The sequence below is a fragment of the Phyllobates terribilis genome, unplaced genomic scaffold (genome assembly GCF_046119375.1).
Source record: "Phyllobates terribilis strain yellow unplaced genomic scaffold, ASM4611937v1 Scaffold_7__3_contigs__length_470593459, whole genome shotgun sequence".
NCBI classification, from domain to species: domain Eukaryota; kingdom Metazoa; phylum Chordata; class Amphibia; order Anura; family Dendrobatidae; genus Phyllobates; species Phyllobates terribilis.
This window is the reverse complement of record NW_027362767.1, coordinates 433135251-433148201: the sequence shown is the minus strand read 5'-3', so window position 1 is coordinate 433148201 and position 12951 is coordinate 433135251. Positions and strand designations below refer to the sequence as shown.

Sequence of the window (12951 nt, the reverse complement as noted above, 5' to 3'; positions counted from 1 at the left end):
CACAGGTGGCGTCATCAACTTTATATATAAACTATAAATCCCCTGTAAATAATCTCCTTTTTATTGACCGACACGGGTCATGGACCGGGTCACCGCCACTGTGACATCCCCCAGTATCTACTAGCCCGGCACCGGGTATCCCATGGCCCAGGGGGCGCGTCACAATGAATATTCATTTCTCGTAATAGCCGGCACACTGTAGCCGCAGCGCGGCTCCTGCTGCGCTCTGCGGTCAGTGTGCCTGCTATTAAAGCTCATGAATATTAGCTACAACCCACTCCCATGGGTTGTAGTGAATATCTATGGTCTTTAATAGCAGGCACACTGACCGCAGAGCGACAGCAGAAGCCGCGCTGCGGTACAGTGTGCCGGCTATTGAACAGACTGCTCCCCACACACAGAGTCCCGGCGTGGGGAGCAGTGACTATTCCAGCACAGCGTCTCACACTGTGTGAGGGCGCATGGCAGGGATGCCATGCGCGCCCTGCCATGCGCCGCTCACACAGTGAGAGTGTCAGCAGCAGAGCGGGACAGTGCTGGAGGAGAGAGGAGGTGAGTATGATTGTTCTTTTTTTTTTTTTTTGTAGGAAGCATGATGGGGGCTCAGAGAGTGCCATACATACCAGGATGGGGGCTCAGAATGTGCCATACATACCATGATGGGTGCTCAGAAGGTGCCATACATACCAGGATGGGGCTCAGAAGGTGCCATATATACCAGGATGGGGGCTCAGAAGGTGCCATGCATACCAGGATGGGTGCTCAGAAGGTGCCATACATACCAGGATGGGCGCTCAGAGGGTGCCATGCATACCAGGATGGGGGCTCAGAGGGTGCCATGCATACCAGGATGGGGGCTCAGAGGGTGCCATGCATACCAGGATGGGGGCTCAGAGGGTGCCATGCATACCAGGATGGGGGCTCAGAAGGTGCCATACATACCAGGATGGGGGCTCAGAAGTTGCCATACATACAAGGATGAGGGCTCCGAGTGGTGCCATGCATACCAGGATGGGGGCTCAGAGTGGCGCCATGCATACCAACATGGGGTATAAAGGGGTGTCATGCATACCAGGATGGGGGATAAAGGGCTGCCATGCATACCAGGATGGGATGGGGGCCACTTATATCAGGAAGGAGGGGCCATACATACCAGGATGGAGGATATTAACAGAATTGGGGGACATTACCCCAATACCAGTGTCAGCAGAAGACCCCCTCCCCATAACAGGGCATCATGACCACATTTTTTGCTTAATTTTTTTTTCCTATTTTCCTCCTTTAAAACCTAGGTGCGTCTTATAGTCTGAAAAATACGGTAACCCCTTTACCCCCGAGGGTGGTTTGCACGTTAATGACCGGGCCAATTTTTACAATTCTGACCACTGTCACTTTATGAGGTAATTACTCTGGAACACTTCAATGGATCCCCCTGATTCTGAGACTGTTTTTTCGTGACATAATGTACTTCATGATTGTGGTAAAATTTCTTTGATATCACTTGCGTTTATTTGTGAACGGAAATTTGGTGAAAATTTTGAAAATTTTGCGATTTTCAAAATTTTAATTTTTATGCCCTTAAATCAGAGAGATATGTCACACAAAATAATAATAACATTTCTCACATGTCTACTTTACATCAGCACAATTTTGGAACCACATTTTTTTTTTATTAGAGAGCTATAAGGGTTAAAAATTGACCAGCGATTTCTCATTTTTCCAACAAAATTTACAAAACCATTTGAAGTCACTTTGAGGGGCCTTTATGACAGAAAATACCCAAAAGTGACACCATTCTAAAAACTGCACCCCTCAAGGTGCTCAAAACCCCATTCAAGAACTTTATTAACCTTTCAGGTGCTTCACAGGAATTTTTGGAATGTGGAAGAAAAAAATGAACATTTAACTTTTTTCACAAAAATGTTATTTTAGACACAATTTTTTTTATTTTCGCAGGGGTAACAGGAAAAAATGCGCCAATACCCCATATGTGAGGAAAATACAGTGTTTGGGCGCACGGCAGAGTTCAGAAGGGAAGGAGCACTGTGTGACTTTTTGAATGCAAACTTGGCTGGAATTGAGAGCGGACGCCATGTCGCAGTTGAAGAGCCCCTGATGTGCCTAAATAGTGGAAACCCCCCACAAGTGACCCCATTTTGGTAACTAGACCCCTCAAGGATTTTATCAAGGGGTATAGTGAACATTTTGAACGCGGAGGTATGACACAGAATTTGATAACATTAGGTCATCATATTGAATAAGTTGTCATTAGTCTTGAGTGCAAGTGCTCGCTACTTGAGTTTGCATTGGGTACTCGGGTATGCACCATGTATCGCACGTGCTCGAGTGACATGCTCAAATCCCCGCTCGCATGCTTCACGGTTATCAGACACCCAAAAAAAAACATCCGGGGATCGCTCGTGCATGGCAGGCAATCCCTGCGAGTTTTTTTTGGCCACGAAGCATATGGGGCGGAGACTGGAGCATGTCACTCGAGCACCCGCGATACTCAGTGCATACCCGAGCACCCGATGCAAACTCAAGTAGCGAGCACTTGCGCTCAACACTAGTCACTAGTGCTGAGCGAGCACCAAAATGCTCGGGTGCTCGAAGCTCGGGCCGAGCTCACCGTGATACTCGGGTGCTCGACCCGAGCAACGAGCCCAATTAGTCTATAGGAGACCCAAGCATTTTTGCGGCGGCACCCCCGGCAGTCTGTAGAAAGCCTAAAAAGTGTCCAAAACGATAGTGACAGTGCTCAAATGACATGGGGACAGCATGGGGATCGCCCCAGGAAGCATTTCTGACCCACAGGTCACTGCTGTCAACAACATGGTCAGAGGTATTAAGCCACTTTTATGGGCTCACAAAAACAAAACTGAAACTGCTTTCTTGTGAAATATGTTAAGGAACTTCCTTTCCAGGGTAAAGACTTGTGTATAAGGTAAAATAAATAACCAAAAACAAAAATACACCTCCACACCTTGGGCTATGTTCACAAGTAGCATTTTTTATGCGTTTTTGCACTTTTGTATTGCTTTCAACTGTGACAAATGCATTCACTGGGAAATGTCATTTTAACGTTTTACAATCTTATCTGGCCATGTGCTGTGTGACACATGCATACAGTGCTGAAAAGACATGGGAACAGCATGGGGAAGACCCCTGGAAGCCTTTCTGACACCCAGGTCACTGCCTAAAAGTGTGTCCATCAGAAGTGATCCTTGCCGCATCAGAAGATGCAGACTTGCAACTATCCTTGTGCAAGTCCTTGTCCCAGGGCAGTGTTCAATTGTACCTCCCCATTCCTTGCAATGCAAGTGCAAGTATGCAGCCTGCCACCCACCCACCCCCAGGCTGCAATACCATACTGCTAGCTTGCTTGCACTTGAAATTGGGCCTTTTAGGCATGTGGATGCGGAATCTGGCCACCGTGTCATGGCTGCGTCGGCGGCCTGTTATCCATACTCAGTCCCCAGCTGCCTGGCAGCCGGGTGTCCACGCTTAGTCCCCAGCCACCCGGCGGCCGGGTGTCCACGCTTAGTCCCCAGCCGCCAGCGGGCCGGGTGTCCACGCTTAGTCCCCAGCCGCCAGGGGGCGGCCGGGTGCCCACACACGGTCCCCAGCCACCTGGGGGCGACCGGTTGTTCATAAACGGTCCCCAGCCGCCCCTATTTGAAGGACAGCCTAACCACAAACATGTGTACAAGTCAATGTGGTCAGGGATGGTCCATCTCACTGACGCCTTCACATTGGGTTAATGTTGTGGAAGCCGGGACACAGTTGGATACTGGGATGCAACACGTCCTCACGACATAGAGGATCGCGGGTCCTGGGTTAATCAGGCTTCAACACAAAGTTCAGAAAGTAGACAGCAGCAGTGGTCGGCCTCTTACACAACGAGTAAATTATTTATGATCATGAGGCCATCCATCTCCTTAGCTTTCTGTTCCTTGGAATGCAAGCGCATGTATGTAGTAGCGGCTAGGCCTGAGGTGGTCAGTGTTTTGGTACATATCCTACTTCCTCCGAGGATTGCTGGATGTTTTCCTGCTACTATCCAAGTTCTATGACTCCTGTTAAAACAAAGCTTCAGGTGATGAATGATGGATGAGGTGGTGGCAAAGGAGAAAGAGCAGGAGGAACAGGGACCATTCACATCAATATCAGACCAGTCAACCACACATGTCTTGTAGGATATGTTTCTGTACCAAAAGGAGCGGTTCGGCTACACAGTTACAGGGCATACAGTGAGTGCAATGTTTTTTCCATTTATAGCAACTGGGTCTCCTGTACACTGATGGCCTAAGCAGTGAATGGAAGGCTTTCCAAAAATTATGAAGAACTGCAATGCCCCTTGAAACAGAAGTAGATTACAGCATACTAAAAACCTTCTACCCATTATTGGGGAGTGGGTCTCCCTTAGTGTTCGCCTATGCATTGAAAAGCAAAAGCTGACTAAAATTAGGTGGAAATGCAATGTCCGTTGGAAGAATGGTGGAGGTTAGAGGTAATTAAAAACAACATTTCAATGCCCCTTGGAAGAGACGTGGAGGTCACAGTAGCTTAACAAGACGGTTTTAATGCCCCTTGGAAGAGACGTGGAGGTCACAGTGGAATAAAAAGACAATTTCAATGCACCTTGGAAGAGTGGTGGAGGTCGCAGTAGCTTAATAAGACGGTTTTAATGCCCCTTGGAAGAGTGGTGGAGGTCGCAGTAGCTTAACAAGACGGTTTTAATGCCCCTTGGAAGAGTGGTGGAGGTCGCAGTAGCTTAACAAGACGGTTTTAATGCCACTTGGAAAAGACGTGGAGGTCACAGTGGAATAAAAAAACAATATCAATGCCCCTTGGAAGAGTGGTGGAGGTCGCAGTAGCTTAACAAGATGGTTTTAATGCCCCTTGGAAGAGTGGTGGAGGTCGCAGTAGCTTAACAAGATGGTTTTAATGCCCCTTGGAAGAGACGTGGAGGTCACAGTGGAATAAAAAGACAATATCAATGCCCCTTGGAAGAGTGGTGGAGGTCGCAGTAGCTTAACAAGACTATTTTAATGTCCCTTACAAGAGCCAGCATATTCAAAACATTATTCCCATTATTGGGGAGTGGGTCTCCCATAGTCTTTGCCTATGCCTTCCAAGCAAAAGCTGCCAAAAATTAGGACAGAGGAACTTGCAATGCTGGCAAACAAGAGCCATGCAGTACAGCATATTCAAAACATTACTCCCATTATTGGGGAGTGGGTCTCCCATAGCCTTTGCCTATGTGTGACACCCAGCTGCGCTTGGCATCACAGATCCTGGAAGAGTGCATTGATGGATTCCTCCACAAGAGGCCCCCATAACCATTCACACATCTCCACCTTCCACCTCAGACCAGCAGAGGGAGCCCGTTAGGGATAGATAAATAGGGAAGGTGGAGCCAGGCAGCAGTTAGTCTGGTCTGGAGTCGACAGAGAGCCAAGTCTGTTGAGAGAGTTCCTGCAGTAGAGAAGCCTGAGAGAGATCAGTCTGCAGTTGAGCACAGTCCAGACTCAGTTGTAGATCAGAGTAGTGAGCTTTAGGTGTGCCGGCGCTATAAGATCGGTGAAGCGCGGCAAGCAGCCATTAGTGTGTATAGCCTAGTGAGGGCCCGAGTAGGCCGAAGGCGAGTGGAGAGTCAGTACATAGGGGGCAGAGGAGCTTAACTAGCTCACCCCGAAGCAGTTACCGGACACCGGGTCCGAAACTTACCAGGATCTCTATGACCCAATAAGGCATAACCGGAATCCCTGGAGAACTACAAGTCCCAGGATCGCTAAAGTGCTGATACGTAACAGAGCCGGGAGACACATAGGCCCCGCAAGGTGAGGAGCGTGCACTCCAAGAAAAGGCCCTACCACAAGGTCAGCCAGCGCAAGACAGAGACAAAGTTAGGCCTATCTCCAGGCAGGTCAGAAGCTTACTACGCAGAGACAACAAACAGGAGGCCCTACACCCGCTCATTGGGGAGGATCCTGATATGCATCCTTCACCCTACAGTGCTCCCAGATGTGCCTGAATTTCCATCAGTAAAAGGTACTGAAGTGACTTTCGTGTCTGTCGCTGTTCTTGCTCTGACCCGGCTGGGTCTCGCCTGTCCTGCATCCCCCTTCATACACTGCCCTGAGGCCTAGCTTCACCTGTGGGGAGCTATACCATCAAGATGCCTTATCATCGGCCTCAGTGGACTGCGCAGTGCTGGTGGTTCTCACCAGAAGCCACAGGTGGCGTCACAAACTTTCTTAAAACTAATATACAATCGCCCTTTCAAAGAGTGACCCCAGGGTATGGGCCCGGGAGCCGACCACCGCGACATCCCCAAGGCCCGGGTACCGAGTCATCCCCATCTCCTGGGCTAGTCATATGCCTTCCAAGAAAAAGCTGCCAAAAATTAGGACGGAGGAAGTGCAATGCTGGCAACATGGACCACGGTCACTCTGGTCTGGTGGTATAGTGGTGGTGGAGGCTGAGGATAAGGAGAAGAGCAAAATACAGCCGAAATGAGGAAGCGTATACCCATGTGTGGGTGTGAAGCGGTGCATGGGAATACACCTCCCGAAATAACACAGTGGATTTGACTTTTTGTTACTGTCATTTTGTGGTGATGAGAAGTCTGGCCAAATCCAGCCCTTGTTCATTTTGATAAGGGTCAGCTTGCCAGCATTGTCAGTTGACAGGCGAGTGCGCTTATCAGTTATAATTCCCCCAGCGGCACTAAAAACACGCTCCGATAACACGCTAGCGGCAGGGCAGGCCAGGACCTCCAAGGCGTACATAGCGAGTTCATTCCAAGTGTGCAGCTTGGATACCCAATAATTAAAAGGCACAGAGGAATCACGGAGGACGCTGGTACGGTCAGCAAGGTACTCCCTCACCATCTTTTGAAACTTTCCACTCCTTGTGAGAGTACCCTGTGCCTCAGGGCCTGTAAGCTGGGCGGGTCTCAGAAAACTGTCCCACAATGTTGACAGTGTTCCCCTGCCTCTGCTGGATTGGAGTTGCGTTTCTCTAGCCTGTACGCCTTGGTTGGTCAACGAACTGTGACCTCTGCCGCTAGCATGTTCAGATGGGAATTTTTTTAACAGTTCTGCTGCAAGGGCCTTCTGGTACTGCTACATTTTTGTAGACCTCTCCACCTCAGGAATAAGAGAGTGAAAGTTCTCCTTGTAGCGGGGGTTTAAAAGTGTCACCAACCAGTAATGACTGTCACCCAACATTTTGCCAACGCAAGGGTCACGGTTAAGGCAGCGTAACATAAAGTCAGACATGCGTGCCAGACGTAACGGGCAAGACTTCCGTGTCCTCACCAAGATGACAACTGACCATGCTCTCCTCCTCCTCCTCCTCCCCCCTGTCCTCAGGCCACCCACGCTGAACCGACGGTATGACAGTTGTACAGGTACTACCGTCTACAGCGCATGATACTAGCTCCTGTTCTTCCTCATCCTCCTCTCCCTCATTGTCCCCCAATGCACGTTGGGATGAGATGAGGCTGGGCTGTGTGTAATCGCCCGTTACGGCTTCTTGATCCATCTCATCATACTCTGGCTGCAATGCCTCCTCTTTAATTCTCTGCAGAGAGCGTTGCAAAAGGCAGACAAGTGGGATGCTGACGGTAATGATGGCATCATCGCTACTCACCATCTTGGTGGACTCCTCAAAGTTTGTCAGGATGGTACATATGTCAGACATCCAGGTCCACTCCTGAGGTCTTATGTGTGGAGTCTGACCTGAATATCGACGGCCTTGTTGCAGCTGGTACTTCACAACTGCTCTCTTCTGCTCACAAATCCTTTGCAACATGTGGAGGGTAGAGTTCCAACGTGTGGGGACATCACACACCAGTCGGTGTGCCAGAAGCTGCAAACGCTGCTGCAACACAGCAAGGGCGGCAGAAGCTATAGCCGACTTCCGAAAATGAGCTGACAGGCGGCGTACTTTGACGAGCAGATCTGGCAACTCGGGGTACGATTTAAGAAACCGCTGAACCACGAGGTTAAGCACATGAGCCAGGCATGGTACGTGTGTGATCTCGCCTCGCCTCAGAGCCGCCACCAGGTTATGACCATTGTCACACATGACCATGCCTGGATGTAGGTTCAGCGGTCTCAGCCACAGATCTGCCTGCTCTTTCACAGCTGTCCACAACTCACAAGCAGTGTGAGGTTTATCACCTAAGCTTATGAGTTTCAGCACAGCCTGTTGCCGCTTGGCTGAGGTAGTACTGCAGTGCTTCCAGCTTGTAACTGATGTGGTGATATCTGAGATGGAGGCTGAACATGAGGAGGAGTAGGAGGATGATACACAGGAGCTGTACACTGTGGGGGCAACTCTGACTGACATAGGGCCCGAAATACTCGGTGTGGGGAGGATGTGTTCCGTCCCAAGGTCCGACTGGGTCCCGGCTTCCACTATGATTACCCAGTGTGCCGTCAGGTAGATGTACCATCCCTGGCCACAAGCACTTGTCCACGTGTCCGTTGTCAGGTGGACTCTCCCAGTAACTGCATTGTTGAGGGCACGGCAGATGTTTTGGGACACGTGATTGTGTAGTGCGGGGATGGCACACCCAGGCAAAATAGTGTCGGCTGGGGATCGAGTATGGCCACCACCATAAGGTTGCGGAAGGATTCCGTCTCCACCAGCCTAAAAGGCAGCATTTCTAACGCAAGCAGTCGCGAAATATGCGAATTTAGGACTGTGGCCTGCGGGGCTTTCGCTGCAAATTTGCGCTTTTGTTCAAAGGTCTGGGATATGGACAACTGAACGCTGCGGTGGGACGTGGACGTGGACGTTGATGCTGTTTCTTGAGAAACTGCCTTAACAAGTGAAGACTGAGAGGAGGGGGCATCTTTGCATGCAGTATGGACAGGGGATTGCCTTGCACACACAACAGGGGGTTCTCTTACAAGCACAACAGCGGAAAAAGCAGTGGTGACACCCGCTGACACTGGTCGTGGACCCTGCGGTTCGACCCTGCAGTGCTTTGCTGACATGTGCCTGATCATGCTGGTGGTGGTCAGGCTGGTAGTTTTGTCCCCCCCGGCTGATGCTGGCATGACAGGTGGTATAAATCGCCTTTTTGGGGTTATCAGCAGAGTGTTTAAAAAAATTCCAGACACTGGAAGACCTACCGGTTGTACTGGCAACGTCCCTCGTGTTGGTCTTACGGGGAACTGTTGCCCGCCTTCTGTGTGTGGCCAGCACACTGCTTCTTCCTGCCTGTTTGGGTACTCTGCCTCCCTCCCCCTGTGTGCTGCTGGCCTCGCTCTGCGTGTCCTCCTGCCATGTTGGGTCAGTTACTAGATCATCCACCACATCCTCCTCTTCCACTTGTGCACCACGATCCTCCTCCCCACTTCGTGGCAATTGTGCCTCGTCATCGTCCACCTCTTGTGACAAATTGCCAGCGTCGACTTCCTGTGGCCGTAGCTGTTCAAATATTTGGGCATCGCTACATGGGATCTCCTCTTCCACCACTTCAAGTGGAGCAGGCGAGGGGCACAAATATAGAAATGGACCAGTGAACAGCTCTTCAGAGTGTCCAACTGTGGGAACAGTTGCTGTCTGACGACACTCGGCATGGTGGGAGGAAGGAGCATCAGGGTGAGGAGGAGTATGCGGTTGAGACTCACGGCTACTAAAACTTGACCGTGTGGAAGACGGACCGGTGGTGGTGGTGCCCAGGTAACTGGAAGTATTATCTGCTATCCAATTAATAATCTGTTCACACTGATCAGTTCACAATACTGGTGTTGTAGTGTGCTTCCCTAGTAATTCGGTCAAGAAGTGGGAGCGAGAAGATGTGGCTGTTAGTTGTGGCACATTTTCACCTTGGCCACAGCCCCGTCCTCTACACGCACCATCACCAGAACGTCCAGTTCCACGTCCCTTGCCACGCGCCTTGCCCATTGTAAATGAAGTAAAATAGCTTACACTCGCACTATCAATAGAAGAAGGGTAATAGAAAGGAGATTAGAACCGTGGAAGAGGAAAACCACAGTTCTATTTCTCTGGCCTACACCAGAATCTTTTAAACAGATATATTTGTGTCTGAACAGTCAGGGAGACACTATTACTGTTTTTTTTTATGTAAACAAGGCCAAAAGCTGGATAATACAGAGATTTGAACCGTGGAACTGCAAAACCAAACTTCTAGTTATCTGGCCTACACCAGAATATTTTAAACAGATATATTTGTGTCTGAACAGTCACAGACACACTCAATTTTTCTTTTTTTTTTTGGGGGGGGGGATACTAAAAGGTTAATAAGATGCGTATTTGTACAGTCTGACTGAGGAAAAAAAAATACAGGATTTAGATGAAAAAAGGATTTTTCCTGGCCCCTGAGACCGGGGGATAAGTCTAGCAATTTGACCAGCAGGAGCACACAGGACTGTAATGCACTGTTTGCTGGTATAACCACTCTGTCTCCTATACAGCCTGCCTGCCTGATATCTGGGATGGATCTTAGTCCTGAGAAGGACTGTTTGTTTGATTTGGCAGGCTTTACAGACCCTACACTAACTATTTCACACTATATATCTCCCCCGAACTTAGCAGCACTCTCCCTACACTGTCTGATCTGGAGCGACTGTGTCCAAGATGGCGGCGCCCGGTTTTAAATACTCGAGTTGACGCTGTGCGGCCAGCCAATCACTGTAATGCCCACAAACAACATGGCTGCGGCATTACAGTGACTGGCTGGCAATCCCTGCATGTTCATTGGCTCTGTAAAGAGCGCCAGACGTGCAGGGCGGAGACCCGAGCTCCCGCCCAAGTAACCCGGAAATGCTCGGTGCTCGCCGAACATCTCGAGTAGCAAGATGCTTGGGCGAGTACCGAGCAGTGTCGAGCATGCTCGCTCAATGCTACTAGTCACCATATCATCATCTTTTTTTTTTTCCTTTTGAAAAACATCCCAACCCTAATACAACCCTAGTGCCAACCCTAACCCCAACTCTAATACAACCCCAACCCAACCCTAACCCTAGCCCAACCCCAACCCTAACCCCAACCCTAGCCCAACCCTAGACCCAACCCTAGCCCCAAACCTAACCCCAACCCTAACCCCAACCCTAGCCCAACCCTAACCCTAGCCCAACCCTAACCCCAATCCTAACCCTAACACAACCCTAACCCTAGAGTTTATTTTTCACGCCATTCCTCGTGCGGTATAAGTGATTAGACGACTTTATTCTTCGAGTCGGTGCGATTACAGTGATACCAGAATCATATCAGGTTTTTATGATTGACAGCTGTCACACACTAAACGACAATTTTTTTTGTAAAATCTAGTTTTTGCATCGCCATATTTTGAGAGCTATAATTTTTCCATATTTTGGCCGACAGAGTCATGTGACAACTTGTTTTTTGCGGGACGAGTTGACGTTTTTATTGGTGCCATTTTCAGGCACTTGAAATTTTTTGATCGCTTTCTATTCCGATTTTTGGGAGGCAGAATAAACAAAAACCAGCAATTCCGGAATAGTTCTTATGGGTTTTTTTTTTATGCTGTTCCGCGTGTGGTAAAATTGATAAGGCAGCTTTATTATTCGGGTCAGTACGTTTACAGCGGTACCACATTTATATCGTATTTCTATGTTTTGGTGTTTTTACACATTAAAAGCTATTTTACAGAAAAAATATTTTTTTGCATCGCTTTATATTGAGAGCTATAACTTTTTTTTTTTTCCGGCTGATGGAGCTGTATGGCGGCTTGTTTTTTGCGGCACAAGATGACGGTTTTCAGTGGTACCATTTTTATTTACATTTGTCTTTTTGATCGCGTGTTATTCCATTTTTTGTTTGGCGGTATGATGATAAAGCATTGTTTTTTGCTTTGATTTTATTTTTTTTTACCATGTTCACTAAAGGGGTTAACTAGTGGGACAGTTTTATAGGTCAGGTCATTTTGGACGCGGCGATACCAAATATGTGTTCTTTTATTGTTTTTTTTGTTTTTTTCATAATAATATTTATTGATGGGTACATTATATTTTTTTTTTTGGTGGATTATTTTTTTAAAATATTTTTACAATTATTTTTTTTCATTTTTTAACACTTTTTGAATTTTTATTCTGTTTCCCACTATGGGACTTTCACTTTTTTTATTCTGATCACTGGTATAGCACAGGGATGGAGCACCATCCCTGTGCTATACAGGCTGTCAGCGCTGCAGATGCAGAAGATACTTTGGTCATGTACTGCGCATGACCAAAATATCTTCCTGCTTTCTGGTGACCTGGATGTTGTCATGACGACATCCGGGAAGCTGCGGTATACAGCGCTGGAGGCCGGAAGACGAGGTGAGTAATGCGATCACCTCCCCTTTCCCCCGCAATGCTGCGATCGACTTCGATCGCAGCATTGAGGGGGTTAATGTGCCGGGAGCGGTGAGGGACCACTCGCTGCACATAGTCACAGCTAATACCCGGTGCTATCAGCTGACACCCGGCGGCGATCGCGCCGCACCGCTTGTGTGCGGGCGCGATGGCCATATGACCTAATAGTATGTCATTGGTCCAATCGGCCCGGGTCACCATGACGTACTATTAGGTCACACGTCAGAAAGGAGTTAATTTTTAGTGTATTATTGGTTTTAATTATTTGTAATCATGAAAATTATATGTAGATTTATTTATTTCTAAAGCCTGTATGCAATTATCAATCACATCAGTGCCTATCTATTTAAAGCACTCAGCGTGGTATACATTCTGGAATTACCTGATGAAGGGGACAGATCGTCTCTGAAACGCGTTATGTGTTGAATAAATCGACTTCTCTAGCCTAACCTGGTGGTTCCTAACTCAGAGCGTGGTGACCTGTGGATCTCTACCACCCACTATTCATTATCTTTCGCTGTATCATGGCTCCTGAGCATGATGCCGGAGAGGGCAGAAGGTGCTGCAATGCTCCAGGACCACAGTCATT

The 12951-nt window shown here is 48.4% G+C and overlaps 1 protein-coding gene across 1 annotated transcript in view; it reads right to left on the bottom strand.

Moving 5' to 3' along the window:
* LOC141153327 (class I histocompatibility antigen, F10 alpha chain-like) overlaps window positions 1–12951 on the bottom strand; it is an 82526-nt gene that overhangs the window by 39506 nt on the left and 30069 nt on the right. The gene's annotated exons all lie outside the window — the stretch shown is intronic.